The sequence below is a fragment of the Mesoplodon bidens genome (assembly GCF_964165515.1).
Source record: "Mesoplodon bidens genome assembly, contig: HAP1_SCAFFOLD_620, whole genome shotgun sequence".
In the NCBI taxonomy this organism is placed as follows: domain Eukaryota; kingdom Metazoa; phylum Chordata; class Mammalia; order Artiodactyla; family Ziphiidae; genus Mesoplodon; species Mesoplodon bidens.
Genome location: NW_027671397.1, coordinates 210,691 through 229,678, shown reverse-complemented (window position 1 = coordinate 229,678; position 18,988 = coordinate 210,691). Strand labels below are relative to the sequence as shown.

At 48.1% G+C, this 18,988-nt stretch overlaps 1 pseudogene across 1 annotated transcript; it reads right to left on the bottom strand.

Moving 5' to 3' along the window:
- Positions 1-6,775: 6,775 nt before the first annotated feature.
- LOC308611452 (zinc finger protein 541-like) lies at positions 6,776-18,826 on the bottom strand (annotated as a pseudogene). Its single transcript has 7 exons — positions 18,766-18,826; positions 14,061-14,304; positions 10,544-12,445; positions 8,748-8,806; positions 8,377-8,536; positions 8,052-8,219; positions 6,776-7,160 (listed from the first exon to the last, which is right to left on the bottom strand). The product of its transcript is annotated as a zinc finger protein 541-like (transcript).
- Between the last annotated feature and the right edge of the window lie 162 nt (positions 18,827-18,988).

Genomic DNA, 18,988 nt, shown 5'->3' with positions numbered 1-18,988 from the left:
GGAACCCACCTTTTGGCCATCTCTCAGACACAGGGAGTGCTCATCAGCCCAGTAGACACGCGCAGGTATTCCAGAGACCTCTTGAGGGATACTTCCTTCCTTCCTGCAATTTGCTTTATCGCCAGATTTCTGGCTTCAGGCGTTTGGGGTCTAGGACAGGGGAGGTATGTGCTGATACCTGGCATTCTTCTGTATCCAAGGTAACATCCAAGCTACAAAAGAGTATCTCATTGTGCCATCATCAATTCTATCTAGAACCCCAGGGTGCTGGGCATTCTGTCCCCAGAGATCCAACTATGGTATGTCTGGACAGAAGGAATATTGGGGAAACGCCTGGAAAAATCCACCACTTCTCTCCTAGGGAGGCTCTGGATCTAGACCTGACTTTCCCGTGATGAAGGCTCCCTTGGGAAAAACCGACACTGGAATGCAAGGAGGGTAAAAGCATCCCCACATTGCAAGGACCCTCAGGTTCTAAGTCTGTTCCAACTCACGGTTCAGTGCTGATCTTGCTGTTGTCCTTCACCACACTGATGCCAAAAGAGCCGTCCATGTGATCAGGAAAACACCCAAAGAAGAGCCTCAAGAAAACTGGCTACAACTGACCCATGAGGCCCTTTTTGCCTGACTTTCCAGAGCAGCTAAAAGCAGGCTCTTCAAGATTGCATGGTATACACACACTACTGTATATAAAATAGATAATCAACAAGGACCTACTGTATAGCACAGGGAACTATACTCAATGCTCTGTAATAACCTCTATGGGAAAAGAATCTAAAAAAGAACAGATATGTGAATATGTATAACAAAATCACTTTGCTGTATACCTGAAACTAACACATTGTAAATCAACTCTAATCCAATGTAAAATTGAAAATGACAAAAAAAAAAGATTGCAGGGTATGGAGTTTCCTCAAAAATTAAAAGTAGAACTACCATATCATGCAGCAAACCCACTTCTGGGTACTCATCCAAAAGAACTGCAGTCAAGACCTCAAAAAGATATCTGAACTCCCATGTTCACTCCAGCACCATTCATAATAGCCAAGATGTGGAAACAACCTAAATGTCCACTGACAGATGAGCACATAAAGGAAATGTGCCATAAACATACAATGAAATACCATTTAGCCTTAAAAGGAAATTCTGCAATATGCAACAACATGGATGACCATTGAGGACATTATACTAAGTGACATAAGCCAGTCACAGAAAGAGAAACACTGCATGACTCCACTTATATAACATATCTAAAGTAGTTGACTTCATATTGATAGAATCAAAGAGTGGAATAGGGGTTACCAGGGGTTGGGGCAGTGGGAAATGGGAGGTTACTAATCAATGGGCATAAAGTTTCAATTAATCAAGCTCTAGAAATCTGCTGTAGAACATTGTACCTATAGTCAACAATACTGTACTGCACACTTCAATATTTGTTAAAAGGGCAGATCACAGATTAACTGTTCACATCACAATAAAATAAAATAAAAAGATTGCATGGAAGGGGGATAAGACTTCTGAAAAAGTAGAGTAAGGAACTGGGCAAAACAACAGATTTACTGACAAAAATCATTAAAAAAAGAAGAACAGTAAGCTAAAGTCTCTGCAAGTTGTCCTAAAGGCATACAGCATTTTAAGAAATACTCATTCAAGAAAATCTACTAAATCGTGGGAAGAACAGTGAGAGTCTGTGGCACTGGAGCCATGGCCCACTCCCTTACCCACCTAGCCCCCAGCTCTTTGTAATGGAAGCTCTACCCAGGTAGGTGCAGCCAAGGAGATGGGGACTTCTTCTTCCCCTGGCTCCCATGCTTAAAGAATTAAAGTAAGATAAAATAAAAATTTCTCATCAAAGAGAAAATGCCATCAAGAGATGGAAATTATTTTTTAAAAAGAAACAAATGTGGACTTCACTGGCGGTCCAGTGGTTAAGATTCCACGCTTCCACTGCAGGGGCCACGGGTTTGATACCTAGTCGAGGAACTAGGATCCTGCATGCTGTGCGATGCAGCCAAAACAAAAAAAAAAAAAGAAGAAGAAGAAGAAGAACCAAATGGAAATAATTCAGGGGTTAAAAAAGTACAATAACCAAAATAAGGCTCAACAGTAGATCTGAGCTCGCAGAAGAAATGATCAGCAAACCTGAAGATAGAACAATGGAGACTATGAAATCTGAAGAAGAGAGAGAAAAAAAATGCAGGAAACTGAAGAGAGCCTCAGAGAAATGTGAGATGTCATTAAATGCAACAATATATATGTAGTGGGAGTACCAGAAAGAGGGGAGAAAGGGACAGAATATTTAAAGTATTAATGGCTGAAAATTTCCCAACGTTGATGAAAAACAATAGGTATATCCAGCAAACTCTACAAACTCCAAGAAAGATTAAACACAAAGAGCTCTACATCCAGACATAACATAGGCAAAATGTGGAAAGCAAAAATAAAGATAAGATCTTGAAAGCAAAAAGGGAAAAACAATTTGTTACACACAACGGCACTACAGTAAAATTAACAGCTACCTTCTTAAGAGAAACGATGTAGGTTACAAGGCAATGGCATAATATATTCAAATTACTGAAAGTAAAAGAGTGTTAACCAAGTATCTTATAGTCAGCAAATTATCTTGCAAAAATGAAGGTAAAATAAAGACACTCCCAGATAAATAAAAACTGAGGATAACTGTTGCTGGCAGACCTGTCTTACAAGAAATATTGAAGGTGAAATATTATTCAGCCCGCAAAAAGGAACAAAGTACTGATACATAGTGCAACGTGGATGAAACCCAAAAACATCATGCTAACTAAAAGAAGGCGTTCCTAAAGGACCACATACTGTATGATTCCACCCATATGAAATATGCAGAATAGCCAAATCGATAGAGACAAAGTAGATTAGTCGTTACCCATGGCTGCGGATGGGGAGGATGGAAAGGAGGGACTGCTAATAAGTACAGGGCTTCTTTTGGGGATGATGAAAATTTCTGAAAACTGATGGTAGTGATGGTTGCACAGCTCTGTGAATATACTAAAAACCATTGAATTCTATACTTGAAAGGGATGAACTGTATGGTATGTGAATTATATATCCCTAATAAAAATAGATACTAAAGAAAGTCCTTCAGATTGAAAGCAAATGACATCAGATGGTGAGTTGAATCCAAACCAAAAAAAAAAAAAAAAAAAAAAGCGAAGCGCTAGTAAATATGGGTAACTATAAAAATCACTATGATTACATATTTCTTTTCGTTTCTTAATGGCCTTAAATATAACTGCATAAAACAGTATGTATTGTGGGCCTGTAACATACAGAAATATAATATATGTGACAGTAACTGCACAAGGAGCACAGCTGCATTGGAGTAAAGGAGTATCACCTCAGACAGTAACTCAAATCCACAAGAATAAATGAAGAGATCAGAAATGGTAAAGAAGAAGGTTAATATAACAACCTCTATAAATCATGCTTGCTTTCCTTTATTCTCTCAGTGTTTTTACACGAAATAAAAGTATATAAAGCAAGAAACATGACCAGTAAGGTATTACTGGGTCTCTCACATGTAATCGCAAAAGAGTTAGAAGGAAGAGAGCTAGATAGGAGCAGTGTTTCTATATTTCACTGTTAATGAGTTATTACACATCCTAACAGATTCTGATAAGACATATATTTTAAGTCCTAGAGCAACCACTAAGAAATGACTAAGAAAAAGTGAAAAATTAACAGAATTAAAATGCCACACTAGAAAGTACTCACTTAATACAAAAGAAAGCAGGAAAGGAGGAACAGAGGGAGAAAAAGACATGTAATGTATAGAAAATAAAAAGCAAAATGGCAGATGTAAATCCAACCATATCAATCTAACATTAAACAAGAAGGGATTAAACAAACCAATCAAAAGGCAGAGTTTGTAAGACTGGATAAAAAACACATGATCCAACTAATGGTGTCTAGAGGTAACATGCTTTATTTTCAAAGACACAAATAGGCTGAAAGTAAAAGAAGAGAAAAAATATATATATACCAAGCAAACAACAACCAAAAAAGAGAATGGAATGGCTATACTAATGTCAGGCACATTAGACTTTAAAACCAAAAATATTACTAGAGATAATGATAAAATTATTGTAATAATGACAAATGATGTCACAATCACATCCTAATGGTAAAAGGTCAAGCCGTGAGGAAGATGTGACAATTACAAACATATACACACCTAAAAACAGAACCCCAAAATACACCAAGCAACAAACGACAGAACTGAAGGATGAAATAAACCATTAAAAAAGAATAGTTGGAGATTTCAATACTTTCAACAGTGGATAGGGCAACTAGGCAGAAGATCAACAAGGAAATTGAAACTAACTAGACAAAACAGACAAAATACAGCATTCCACCAAACATCAGTAGAATACATTCTTCTCAAATTCACATGGAACATTCTTCAAGACAGACTGGATTCTAGCCCATATAACATGCCTCAATAAATTTTAAATTTTAAAATAAATTTAAGGGAATTCCCTGGCGGTCCAGTCATTAGGACTCCACGCTTCCACTGCAGGGGGCATGGGTTCGACCCCTGGTGGGGGAACTAAGATCCTGCAAACCGCACAGCACAGCCAAAAAAAATAATAAATTAATTAATTAAATAAATTAAATTGAAAAAGAAACAAAGTATGTTCTCTGACCAAAAGAGAATTAGATTACAAATCAATAAAAGGCAGCAATTTGGAAAATTCACAAATCTGTGAAAATTAAGCAACACACTCATTAATAGTCAGTGTATTAAACAAGAAGTGGAATGATAAATTAGAAAATACTTTAGCTGAATGAATATAAAAACACAACATACTAAAACTTACAAAATGTAGCTAAAGCAATGTTCAGAAGGAAATCTATAGCTGTAAAATGTCTGTATTAAAAAAGAAGAAACATCTCAAATCATTTATGGTCTACTGACTTTCCACAAAGGTAGCAAGACAGGGCTTCCCTGGTGGCGCAGTGGTTGAGAGTCTGCCTGCCGATGCAGGGGACATGGGTTCGTGCCCCGGTCTGGGAAGATCCCACATGCCGCGGAGCGGCTGGGCCCGTGAGCCATGGCCACTGAGCCTGCGCGTCCGGAGCCTGTGCTCCGCAACGGGAGAGGCCACAACGGTGAGAGGCCCACGTACAGCAAAACAAAACAAAACAAAACATGGTACGAGGACAATTCAATGAGAAAAGAAGAGTATTTTCTAGTGCTAGAAGAACTGATACATACATGCAAAAGAGTGAATTTGGACTCCTACCTCATACAGTATATAAAAGTTAACTAAAGATTGATCGCAGGCCTAAGAAAAAGTTGGACTTCATCACAATTAAAAACTTGTGTACTGCAAACCATATCACAAATAAAATGAAAAGACAACCCACAAAACAGGAGAGAATTTGCAAATCATATATCTGATAAGGGGCTTGCATGCAGACTATATAAGGAACTGAGACAACTCAATAATAAAAGGATAAGAATTCAATTGAAAAAATGGGCAAAGGATCCGAATAGACATTTCTCCCGAGAAGATATACAAATGGATAATAAGCACATGGAAAGATGCTCAACATCATTAGCCATCAGGGAAATGTAAATCAAAACCACAATGAGGGGGCTTCCCTGGTGGCGCAGTGGTTGGAAGTCCGCCTGCCGATGCAGGGGACGCAGGTTCGTGCCCCGGTCCGGGAGGATCCCGCGTGCCGCGGAGCGGCTGGGCCCGTGAGCCATGGCTGCTGAGCCTGAGTATCCGGAGCCTGTGCTCCACAACGGGTGAGGCCACAAACAGTGAGAGGCCCACGTACCGCAAAACAAACAAACAAACAAACACCTCACAATGAGCTACCACTTTACACCCACTAGGATGGGTGTAATAAAAAACACAGCTAAGAAGTGTTAGCAAGGATGTGGAGAAACTGGAACTTTCATACAATGCTGGTGGAAATTTAATATGACCCAGCCATTTTGGAAAGCAGTCTGGCAGTTCCTTAAATGGTTAGATATAGTTACCCTTTGACCCAGCAATTCCACTCTGAGTTATATACCCAAGAGAAATGAGGACTTATGTCCAACAAAAACTTACACATAAATGTTCTTAACGGCTCTGTTTGCAATAGCCAAAGGACACAAACAACCCAAATGCTCGTCAACTAATGAGTGGATAAATAAAATGTTGTCTATCCAGAGAATTCAATATCATTCATCCATAAAAAGAAGTGAAGCACTGATGCATACTACAACATGAACCTTGACAACATTATTCTAAGTGAACAAACTAGACACAGAATGTCCCGTAATTTATGATTCCAATTACATGAAATGTCCAGAATAGGGAGGCCCATAGAAAAAGTAGGTTGGTAGACTGGTGGTTGCCCAGGGCTGAGGACTTGGGGGCTACAGGGCCTGTGTGTCACCGCTCGTGGATATAATCTTCTGGGGTGATGAAAATGCTCTAGAATTAGATTGTGGGATGGGTGTACAATCCTAAGAATACACTAAAAAATCACTGTACACTTTAAATGGGTGATTCATATGGCATGTGAATTATACCTCAATAAAGCTGTTTAAACAATTACTCGAAAGGGCAGGCAGAAGGGTGGTTAGGCTAAATGGCGTCTATTTTCTTTCTGGCTACAAAGTTATAAGCACCTAGAAGGCTGCTGGTCCCAGATGGTCCTGGGATAGTTCTGAACAGCAACGGGACCCCCGGAGCAGACCCAGGCGTAGGCCAGAGAGAGTGGCTGGACCAAATTCTACAGGGGGCGGGGGTCTGGCCCCCCGCAGGCCCATCATGGGCTGATCAAGCTCACTCACCAAGCATGGCGCTGATGAGCCTGTCGGGACGGGCCCGGGCAGATGTGGAACAGAGAGTGTTGAAATACAGCCCAGAGCCCTCCCGGATGGGGCTGAGCATCGGGGGCGGTGTGTAGGGAGGTCACTGGGACAGTCCCTTCAGGAGGTGGTCCATCAGGAACACGGGCGAGCGCAGGCAGCTCTGGCGGCATCCCCCCGGGCCCGGCTCCCCAGACATGGAGGGCGGAGGAGGGATGAGCAGTGCCTTGGGCCGGAGGAGCTTCTTCCGCTTCCTGTGTTGGCTGCTCTCCTTGATGTCTCTCTCTTCCCCGTCCTTCTCCTGACCCTGGAGAAGAAGAGACTTCAGAACCACGGGGGTCACCTGAGGCCACCGGCCCCAAACCTCAGACCTCAAGATGGCCTGAGAGTGGGAAAGGGTACTGACCAGCCAGATGCACACCCAGCATGGCCGTGCCCAGAGTCCTCAGCGCAGGAAGCCGGGCAGGGCCACCACGCCTGAGCCAGACTCCAGACCCTAAGCCGGGCGACATGTGACGCTGGGGCCTTCTCAGGCACCCACACCCCCCAAGGAGGGCCCTCACTCAGACCATTTTGGAAACTCATGTCCGTTGTTAAAGTGACTGGCACTTAAAGTGTGGGGGCCAGACAGATGCAACAGCATGACAAAAGGAAAACCTGTTGCCCTCAAAATGACAGCAGCTCCTGGGAGACAAACAGTGGGCTCCGTGCACCCCGTACCCGAGTCCAGCATGGACTTCTCCAGGTGGGGTCTTCCGGCACAGGCTGAAGAGACGACGCCTTGACCTTGCTACACTCTCTCTTACCTCCACACAATCTCCCCTCCTCTCTGCCCATCTTACCCCTCCTCATCCTCCAGCTCTCAGCTGCAACGCCCCCTTCCTCAGGCAGGGTCTCTCGTGCCCTCGGGGCTCCCACAGCTCACTCTCCCAGCCCGGCCCGTTCTGGGTCCTCAGTGTCCGGGGATGGGTCTATCTACTCCGCTGGGCTGGGAGCCCCAGGAGACGGGGGCAGGCCTGTTGTGGTCGCTGCAGTGTCCCCAGCCCTGCCCAGCACAGGGCCAGACACAAAGGAAGTTCACTGGAGGTTGAAGGGATGAAGGAACATGCAAATCAAGCTCTTCTGGAGTCAGGATTTGGGGGCTTTTCTCACAGCTCCCACTGGAAGCTGGAAAGCAGCTGGAAGGAAGTGCACCCACCTTGCTCCCCGGGGGATGGTTCGCTGGAGCCACTGGCACCGACACTGGGACCACCAAAGGGGCTGCGGTCATGTTGTCCAAGGACTTCCTGCCTCCCGGGGAACTCTGCCTGTCCCCCTCTGGCCTCAGCACCTGTCTTGGTGGCTTGCAAAACTCCATGCCACACACCTACACACAGAGCAGAGCCAGCCCTTTAAGAGACACAGTAGGTAGGGAGCAAGGGGCCCCTCCAGAGCAGCACAGCCCTGACTCCCGGCCCCCAGCCAGGCTCCCCGCAGGAGGACGGCTCCATCCTGAGATGAATGGCAGCTTCGAGCCCCTTCACCTGCGGCTCCTGCTTCCCTTGAGGTGACGGCCACTGGTCGCTGTGAAAACACATGTGGCTGCTCAGCCCTCTCTCTGTATAAAACATCTGGCTGCAATTCTTGCAGACGTAAGTGCTCCTTGGCTCTGCCCAGTCTGTGGGACCACCATTGTGCTGGTTACTGTGGGGAAGAAAGGGAGAATGGGACTCCGTCCCCAAACACTGATCCTCTGACAGACAGCTTTGGACGAACCCTAAAGAAATGGACATGATGCCCCCGATTCTCCGTGGCCTGGTGCTCGCCGCTTCAGGAGTGAAGCATCCAGAGCTCGCTCACCCAGGGCCAGCACATCAAAGCCACCAGAGGACTCCCGGGGGGCTTCTGAACTTACCAGCCACCGGCCATGTTCTCCTCCTTCATCGGGTCGGGGAGCCGGTAGATATTTCCACCCTGAAGACGAAAATACATCTGAGCCAACATATCAGAAATGAGATGCAAGAGTGAAAACTCTAAGTCTTGGAAGAAAACACAGGTATAATTCTTGGTGACCCTGGAGTAAGCAGTGGTTTCTTGGATGACTCCATAACCAAACAAAAGACAGATGTATTGGACTTCATCAAAACTTACAACTTCTGTGCTTCAAAGGACATCATCAAGAAGTGAAAAGACAGAATAAGAGAAAAAAGTTGCAAATCATGTATCTGATAAGGGACTATGTAGATTTATGTATCTGTGATACATAATGAACTCTCACAGCTCAAAAGTAAAATCACAACCCAATTTAAAAATGGGCAAAGGGTCTGAATAGACACTTACCCAAAGAGGATATACAAGTGGCCATTAAAAGATGCTCAGGATTATTAGCCATCGGGGAAATGCAAATTAAACTATAATGAGATTACCATTTCCCACCCACTAAGGTGAACCAACTGGACAATAACAAGCGTTGGTGAGGATGCAGAGAAACTGGAGGCCTCATACACTCTGGGTAGGGATATAAAACAGCACAGCGTTTTGGAAAAGTCTGGCACTTCCTCCAATAGAATTACCCTAGAGCCCAGCAATTCCCCTCCAAGGTATTTCCCAAGAGAAATGAAAACATATGTCTAAACAATAATCTGTACGCAAATGTTCATAGCACCGTTATCACAATGGCCAAGAAGGGTAAACAACCCAAATATCTATCAGCTGATGAATGGATAAATAAAATATGGTGTATCCATACAATGGACAAGTTACCAGCGATAAAAAGGAGTGAAGTTCTGACCCGTGCTACAGCACAGAGGAACTCTGAGAACATCAGGTTAAGTGAAAGAAGCAAAAGACACAAAAGGCCACGCAGCGTTAGGATTCCAATCACATGAAGTGTCCAGAATAGGCAAATCCATGGAGACAGAAGGGAGATGCATGGTTGCCAGGGGCTGGGAGGGATGGAGAGATTGCGGGTGACAACCAACGGTGTGGGGTGTCTTTTTGCGGTGATGAAAGTGTTTTGGCAAAGAGTGGCGATGCGTGCACGACCTCGTAAACAAACTAAAAACTACTGGATGGTGCACTTCAAGATGGCGAATTAGATGGCACGTGAATATTAAAGCTGTGAAAAAAAAAAGAGGGGGAGGTAGCTGTGGTGTGACAGGAAGGATGCTGGACCTCGGAACATCACGAAGAGACGTGGCCAAGCTCTCTGCACCCAGGACCTCATGGGCACGATGTGGGAGGACCCAAGCTGCTCCAAAAGGGCGGACCAGTGCCAGGCCTGCAGTAGGGGCCAAGTCGGACTTGTGGACCTGTGATTCACAACCAGAATAGACACAGCATTTCACGTACAAATATCAAGGGCAAAGGAGCTCTGCCTTTACATGCTCTGAAGAAGTGAAGGAGGCAAATCCAAAAGGAAGCGAAAGGCAGAAAGAAAGCAAATAGCAAAAGTTTAGTGAAGAAACATGATGCAAAGTGTCTCTGACAACTCTAAAGCCCTGTTCTGTTTTGTGTGTGTGTGTTGCAGGGCGGAGGGTGATGGGAGGAACCATCACTTCTCTGGACCTTCATTCCCCCCTCTGTAAACAAACTGCATCTGAGGATTTGCTGAGGTTAAATACAGTGCCTGGACAAGTCAGAAACACGGACACAGGTAAGGACGAGACTCTGCCTCCCGCATGGTCAGGTCCCGTGAGAGGGCCCTGGTACCTGGATCCTGTTGAGTATCATCAGCCTGGACTTGGAGTCCCAGGGGGGATCCGCTGGAGGCCCGGCCAACGACGAGAAGGAGGCCACGGCTACCTGGCTTGGAGAAGCCGCACAGCACATATCCATTTTCACTTTCTCCTTCCGGAAGCCTGGAAAGCGCTGGGCCCTGGAGTTGCCAGAGAAGAGCCTGTAGCCTCCGCCCCAGGAGCAGGCCGGGCCCTCTCCACCTTTTGTGGCCCCGGAAGCCGTGCCATTCTCAGCCTGGGCCTGCTTCCCTGGGAGGTGGGCTCTGGATGGCTCCTCCCCTCCTAACTGGGTCTGACGCAGGCTCCCGGGGGAGATGTCCCCCAGGCCCAAGGTCCCTTTCGAGGATCTCAACTGCTTGGCCAGAGAGGAGATGTCTGGCTTCCCAGGAGGGTCCAGGGACGACGCTGTGAGGGCAGGTGGAGCAGCAGCCACTTTTGGTCTTCCCTTTGTGTCCTGCCTCACGCTGCTGGGGGAGGCCTCTGTGGGGAAAGAGGGTGTGGATTTTCTCCTGCGGGCTAGGGATCCCTCTGGCTCAGGGTTCATGGGGCCAGCATGCAGAGAGTCAACAGTGGGCGCCATAGGTGGGGGCTGCTGGGGCCACGGCCCCTGCAGTGACTTCAGGGCAACTTGCTTGCCGTCGGGTGTGGGAAGCTGGGAGGAGGCGGCAGCCACCTGGGTGTGGGAGAAGATCCGCTGGGACTTGGTCATCATCTGGAACCCCTGCATCTGCTCGTGGCTCACCAGAGACTCCTGAGACCTCAGGAACAGCTGCCGGAAGAGCGGCGGGGCATCCGACGGGAGGCCGCTGGACTCTGGGCCGTTCTGGGGTCCAGGCTCACCAGGGTTCTGCCACGAGAAGGAGTCGCAGTCGAACTTGCTCTTCTTGGAAGCCCAGGAGTCCTCTTCCCGGCTGGTGCTGGCATATCTGGGGTCACCCGAGGCTTCCCCCGGTGCCTTCAGGAGCGTGGGAGGGAAAGGCGGCGTGTCCTCCACACCGGTGCCCCGGCTGGGTGAGGGCTCCCCCGCAGGGGAGTCGCTGCTGAGCCCGGGGCAGGCCCGGAGCCCTCCTGGGACGGCACTGCAGAGGGCTTGTGGACGACAAACATACTGTTTCCTTAGCTCTTAGGGCAGCCCGACAGGTTTCGGAGCCACTGGAAACTGTGGTCTGATGGCTGGGAACTGGCGGGGACAGTCAGGCCACGGAACAGAGGCAGGCAGGCGGGCAGGGGAGCGCCCTCGGGCCAGCCCTCCAGGGATGATGGGGGCTGGAGCAGCGGCAGCTCCGGCTCGGCTGGGTAGGGGCCGCTGTTCTCCGCTGCATGCGAGTGGACAGCCGTGAACACGTCCGTGGCAGGCTCCTTCCATGGGGGCCAGGGCTCCTCGGGAACCTCAGTGCCCAGGGCTCCTGGGGCCGCCGGGGTGCCGGCTGGGCCCCAGAAGGAGGACCCTGACGAGGGCAGGGAGGAACAGGCCGTGATCCTCCCTTCGCCGCTGTCTGAAGGCCCTCCCGGGGCTGGCCTGGGAGAAGGGATCTTCTGGCAGACGATGCTGTTCATGATACAGCGCAGGAGGTCTCGGTTGGGCAAGAGGGAGCTGGGGGATGGGGCTTCCGGGGGCACCAGGGACCACAGGCTCGCGGGTGCGGGCTGGTTGGCAAACTCGTGCGCGTGGGGTGAGTTCCCGCAGGGCTCCTCCTCCGGGGGGGCCTACTTGAGGATGCACAGGCCGTGCTGGACCTCATAGTGCCGGCGCACGGAGCGGTAGTCGCAGTAGCTCTGGCTGCAGCCCTGCTCAATGCACACAAAGGGCTTGGACTTCTGGTGGGTGAGCGTGTGCCCGGTCCTGGAATCACATGAGGAGAAAGTTAGTGGGTGTCTTGGCGTGGGTCACCCACTGCAGGAACCCAGGTGTGTCCGCAGGGGGCAGTAGCATCGCAACTCAGAAACTGTGCTCAGACCCTATGAGGAAAGACCCCTGCTAGGGCCAAAGCCCTCTGGAAGGGGGAGCTCTTGCCCTCACCCCTAAGCAAACCCCTAATCTGAGATTTAAAAAATCAGCGGGAGCCAAGTCAGAGTTCCCCAAAGTGGGTTCCTAAGGAACACCAGTCTCCAAAGTTGCTCCCTGAGGACTTGGGCTCAGCTGGCAAATAAGTTTGGGAAAAACACTCTTTACTTCTTGGAGGTTCCTAGGAGCAAACTGAAAAGCCACAGAGCAGATAAAGAGAGATCTGTTGAACTTTCCATGTCTCTCAAACTTATTTGCCCACAAAACCCTTTTTTTAAATAGACCCGTTTAGCATCCCCGAGAACCAGAGAACCAGAGTTCTGAGAACGCACCTGAGGAAATGCTAACTTGGGGATGATCCTTCCACGAACAAAGGAGTCTTTGCCTTCCCACAGGAGTCCTCCAGACAGCTACCTGGGAGCCCCACAGCAACAACAAGAAAAAGCCAAATTTGCCTATAATTTCTGCAAATATAAACGAATACAAGTATGTATTATATTTACATCATACTTATACCTGCATTAATATATTATAAATATAAACAAATGGGTAAATCACCCTCTGGGTACCCAACAATCCTACTCCGGATGGTTCTAATCAATGGGACCCAGTAAATAATGAAACCCTTTCCCATACGTGGACCCTTGGCCTCCATCTGAGGGAAGCAGCAGAGAGGGCATCTGGAGACCCACTTTCTAGCCCTAACTCTTACCAGCTTGTGACAGGAGTAAATCATTTCCCATCCTTAATGGCGAGAGGGGAGAGGATACAATGAAAGTGGGATTCATCGAAGCCTCAGTAAAGGCTGGGCGAGCTGTAAACATGCAAGGGATCGTCCTCTCCCACTTACGAGTCTCTCAGTTTGAAAGTCTGTCTCTCCTCCCTCGGCAGCAAGAAAAGCTTATCATTTCTAAGACATGAAGAACAAACGGGATTCTGCTGCTCTTACACTGAGCTTGCTTTTTAAAGTCAAGTTTTAAAAAAAACTCGAGTTAATAAAAGGGGGAATTAAAAAGGGAAAAAACAGAGTGAACACTCCATTGCCATGTTTTAGAAACAGGCATTTCAGAACCCCTCACGCCCTGGTGTTATCCCAACATATATTCCTCATGGAGTGCATATCTGTTCTGCTCAGACACCTACCAGGGACTCTGAAACTTTCTCTACACAGTTAGCCCAACTCCCTCCATGACAAAATTGCCTCAGGAGTGTGTCTTTAAAGCAAATGGGTCCTGTCTGCAAATCGCAGCGGCGCTCTCCTCACTGGAGTGAGTCTGGAGGCTGGGGAGGGCGGGCTGTCCGGGGCAGTGTAGGCCCTGCCCCCCACCCCAAACACTGGCCGTGGGAGGAGAACAGGTCGCACACACCTGGGACACCCGACGGTGGGGGGCGGTGCAGGTGGATGGGAGGGGATGCAAAAGAACCGGGAACACGCCCAGCCCCCAGCAGCCCCCTGAACAGACATCCCGACCAGACTCCTACATACAGGTGGTCCTGACGCTTAAAGGCCTTCCTGCAGATTTTGCACACGTGTCTCCTCTCCTGGCTGTGCGTCAGGTAGTGCTTGCTGAGAGAACTGGCGCTGCTGAACACCTTCCCGCAGAGGCTGCAGTCCAGGAGTGGGTTCTGAGGGGACCTGTGCTGCCGCTTTCCTTTCCTTGTGCTCCCAGACGTGGCCCTGCCTCCTTCGTTAGCCTCTTTGGGCACCTTGAGCACGCCTAGCCCCAGGTCTAGACAGAGGGAGAAAGCACAGGTTATGACATCCGGGGACATTGGAGCCCGGGCGCAAGCACTCTACCACCCTCGGACCAACTTCAGCAGCTGAGACCAACTCAGGGAGTTGGCCGAGAACCCCAACTTCAGCAGCTTCACTCGCAGAGAAGACCAGGCTTAGCACCAGGTGAGGGGGAGAAGGGACCCTGGTCAGGCCACCCCTCCAGGGCGGCACCCAATCTTCAAGCCACACTTGCGGGGGGTAAGGGAGGGGACAGCAACAGTCTGAGTGCTTCCAGGACACAGTGACTGGACAGGCAGGACTTCATGACGGTAACATCAACAGCACACTTGCAAGTGCAATCCAGAAATGCACAATGCAAAATCTTAGAAAAGTTTAAGTCCTTTCTCCCAGCCAATTCCACTCTGGTTTTTTAATTAAGGAAATTAAGGCAGATCTGTACAAATTAACGGAGATCTTGCAGTGAACTGCAAGCGAGTTAACTGCAGCATTATTTTTCCTGGTGAAATGTGAGAAACCACCTAATAACTGACACGAGGGCAGGTGGGTGACTGCATTCTGGTCTCAATGGTCTATGGCGCAGGCATTTAAGATACAACTGTAGGAAAATATCCATTGACGTGAAAGGATGTTCATGCTGTACCACTAAGTGCTGTGCCACTAACAAGAGGATTGTTGAAAAACGGAATGATCTAGTCTTTGAAAGGGAAAAATAAATTTGAATAGAAACAAACAGAATGGGATTGATTGGTAGCATCATGGATCAACTTAATTTTCCTTTTCCTATATATCTGAATTTTCCATGTTTCTCTACTCCTTGGGTAAATGAGTAGTTTTTTTTTATAATTTCATTTTTGATTTTTTCTCTTTGACCCATGAGTTATTTTAGAAGAGTGTTCTTTAGTTTCCAAATACTTGAAGACTTCTTTCTCTTCTTTCTTTTATTTATTTATTTATTTTTGGCTGCATTGGGTCTTCATTGCTGCGCGAGCTTTCTCTAGTTGTGGCGAGTGGGGGCTACTCTTTGTTGCGGTGTGTGGGCTTCTCACTGCAGTGGCTTCTCTTATTGCGGAGCATGGGCTCTAGGCTCACGGGCTTCCGTAGTTGTGGCACGCGGGCTCAGTACTTGTGGCTTGCAGGCTCTAGAGCGCAGGCTCAGTAGTTGTGGCGCATGAGCTTAGTTGCTCCGCGGCATGTGGGAGCTTCCTGGACCAGGGCTCGAACCTGTGTCCCCTTCACTGGCAGGTGGATTCTTAATCACTGCGCCACCAGGGAAGTCTGCAATAAAGTATTCTTAAATTAACATATGTACTTTTGTGTGTGTGTGTGTGTGGTACGCGGGCCTCTCACTGTTGTGGCCTCTCCCGTTGCGGAGCACAGGCTCCGGACGCGCAGGCTCAGCGGCCATGGCTCACGGGCCCAGCCTCTTCGCGGCATGTGGGATATTCCCGGACCGGGGCACGAACCCGTGTCCCCTGCATCGGCAGGCAGACTCGCAACTACTTTGCCAACAGGGAAGCCCCACTTTTTTTTTTTTTTAACACAAAATGCTACTCCACACTGAATAGACTATAGTATAGTGTAAACATAACTTATGGGCACTGGGAAAGAAACAAACAAAACTCCTATGATTGGCCTTATGGTGGTGGTCTGCAACCGGACCTGCAGTACCTCTGAGGTATGCTGATACTTGAGTGACGGCAGTCAAAACTGAGAGCAGAGATTCTCTAACTCTGGTTTCATTAAGAAATAGCTGGTGAGACTGTGTTAAACATTCAGGTTCAAACACACCTAGTGCCCAGATCTTAGTTTTTAATACTGTTCTCCAATAAAAGTAACCAGGGCTCCTTGGATAAAGGGCTGGTTCGAAGACTGGGCAGGAAATTATACAGGATGTCCTTAGAGTATCTTGTAGTTCCAGAACAGAAGTCTCTCAGCCTCCATCTCGTTGTCTCTCTCTCTCTCATACACACACACACACACACACACACACACACACACACACACACACAAATGGGGTATGTCAAAGAGACACAGGAGCCAACTGAAAGAGCTCCCAATAGTCAAAGCTGGAACAACTTGAGTAACAAAGTAGCACTGGATAATAACCCAGTCTATAAACTCTCCGTGAGCCCATGCTGATATAAATGAATGACTGAACAAATAAGTAAATGGCCGTGCATGATTCCAAATAATTTGTGTGGCTATTCTGCCCTCAAGAAGTTGAAGCATGACTCTTCACACCTTACGCATGAACTGTGCACAGTGACTTCCTTCCACAGATGACAGTATTGGGGGCGGGGACTAAGTTTACAGCGTAGAAACATGACAAACATTGTCAGCCAGGTGGTGGAGGTTCACGTCAACAGTGACAAGTCACACTGACACCGTGCACCCTGAATACCATGTGAGGACAGTGGCACTTCACTTCTGTGGTCTTCCTCCCCCTCGGATCATAAGAAACGTAAGACAAACCCCAGCTGAGGCACATTCTCCAAAATACCTGACCACGGCTTCTCATGACTGTCATCAAAAACAAGGAAAGTCTGGGAAACTGTCACAGCCATGAGGAGCCTAAGGAGATGTGACAACTAAATGTGATGTGGCGTCCTGGGAGGATCCTGGCACAGAAGAGGGACATGAGGTAAAAACTAATGAAATCTGAATGAAGCATGGACTTTAGTTAATAATAATATAGCAATATTGGTTCATTAATGGTAACAAACGTACCATACTCATGTAAGATAAGAATAGGGGAAACTGAGTGTGGGGTATATGGAAATTCTCTATACCATCTTCCCAATTTTTATGCATATCTAAAAACTAGTCTTCTAAGAAAGTTTCTTTAAAAAATTTAAGTTCCAGGGCCCTACCTGCAATGATTCAGATTAGGAAAGTCTGTGGTGGGGTACAGGAATTTGCATTTTTCACAGGGCCCCTAGATGATTACAATGCAGATAATTTGGGGTTGAGAAAACACTGTTTTCTGGGGGTGGAGTTTGGCTGGGGGGAGGTCATTCATAAGAAACCTTTGCCCAACTCTCTTCTTACATTCAGAAATTCTTCTGGACCACACACTTGTGCTTGCCACTGTATTCTGACAGCAGATAAGATGGGGGTGAGTTTGGATAACCACAAACAGTTTGGGTTCCCTGCCCCTCTAAGCAGCACTATTGTAAAAGCTTCCAATAGTTTAAAGCGGTTAAGTTTCAGCTTAATTTCTTACACAGCAATAGATAACGAATATACCACCCGACCATGAAGCCAGAGACTTTCATTTCCGGTGTCATCAGGCTTGACTTGTTATGGAGGGTGGGACCCACACGGTGACAGCAACAGCATGAGTGCTCAGGTCATACGGGGCACCTGCCAATATGCGATTTACGTTTTTCTCATCAAGGCTTCCCTGGTGGCGCAGTGGTTGAGAATCTGCCTGCCAATGCAGGGGACATGGGTTCGAGCCCTGGTCTTGGAAGATCCCACATGCCACGGACCAACTGGGCGCGTGAGCCACAACTACTGACCCTGCGTGTCTGGAGCTTGTGCTCCGCAACGAGAGGCCGTGACGGTGAGAGGCCCGCGCACCGCGATGAAGAGTGGCCCCCGCTCGCCGCAACTAGAGAAAGCCCTCGCACAGAAACCAAGACCCAACACAGCAAAAAAACAACAACAAAAAGTTAAAGGGTATTCAAAACAAACAAACAAACCAGATACATGGGGGTAGGCATTTTCCATCCCAGTTACAGAATGAGAAAACTGAGACTCAAACAGGGAAAATGACTTGCTCAAGGTGGCAAAGAAGGAAGAAGAGCCAGGCTGTAAATTCTGGTTCATCTGATGCCAGAGTCCTTTCCCCAACCACAGTGACCGCACCGCCTCCAACTCAACTTCCTCCTCTGCTCCTCCTCCCTCCCCGTCTTTTCAGATGGACTGAGCTGAAACCTGGCCCTTCTGTGAAGCCTCCTGACACCACCGTTTGCCCTGCTCCCCTAGCCAGTCCCTCCGAAGGCAGCACACAGTTACAGACACAATCACGCCTTTAAGCCATCAATCCTCTGAGGTGTCCCTCTTCCTCATCTCAGTTAATAGCATCTACTCAGTTGCGCAAACCCCAACCTGCCCTGCCAACCTCCATCTGTCCTTTTCCTTACCAGCTCTCCCTGTGACGTGTGACCCATCAGCAAGTCTGAATCTACTTCTAACGTGATCCCTAATCCTTGCGCTTCTGGCCTCTTCACTGCTACTCCAGCCCAGGCCACCATCTCCGCTGAGAGCCTTCCAGCTACTCTCCAGGATTCCCGTCTTGCCGCCCACGGCCCCCACACAGCAGCTAGAGCTTTGCACAGCCTCCCCTGGTTCCCATGGCAGAGTCTGTGCTTTGCTTCACCGGGGCCTGGAAGTGGGTCTCAGCCTCAGCAGCCTCCTCAGTGTGGCTTCCCACCCCCGCGCCATCCACCTGCCAGCGTCTGCCACTCCGTCACTCCCTCGGACTTGGCCCCCTGCTGTACTTTCCTCATGTCACTTTGTGGTGGACACAAGGTCTGACTCCCCAGTGGCCATTTCTGCTTCCTCTTCTTTTCCTGGCAAATGGGATTCCAGTTTGGATCGGGTTACAACAAATTTGAGGGAGCACACTGGTTCTCCCCACTCCTGGAACTGGGGGGAACACAACTTATGCT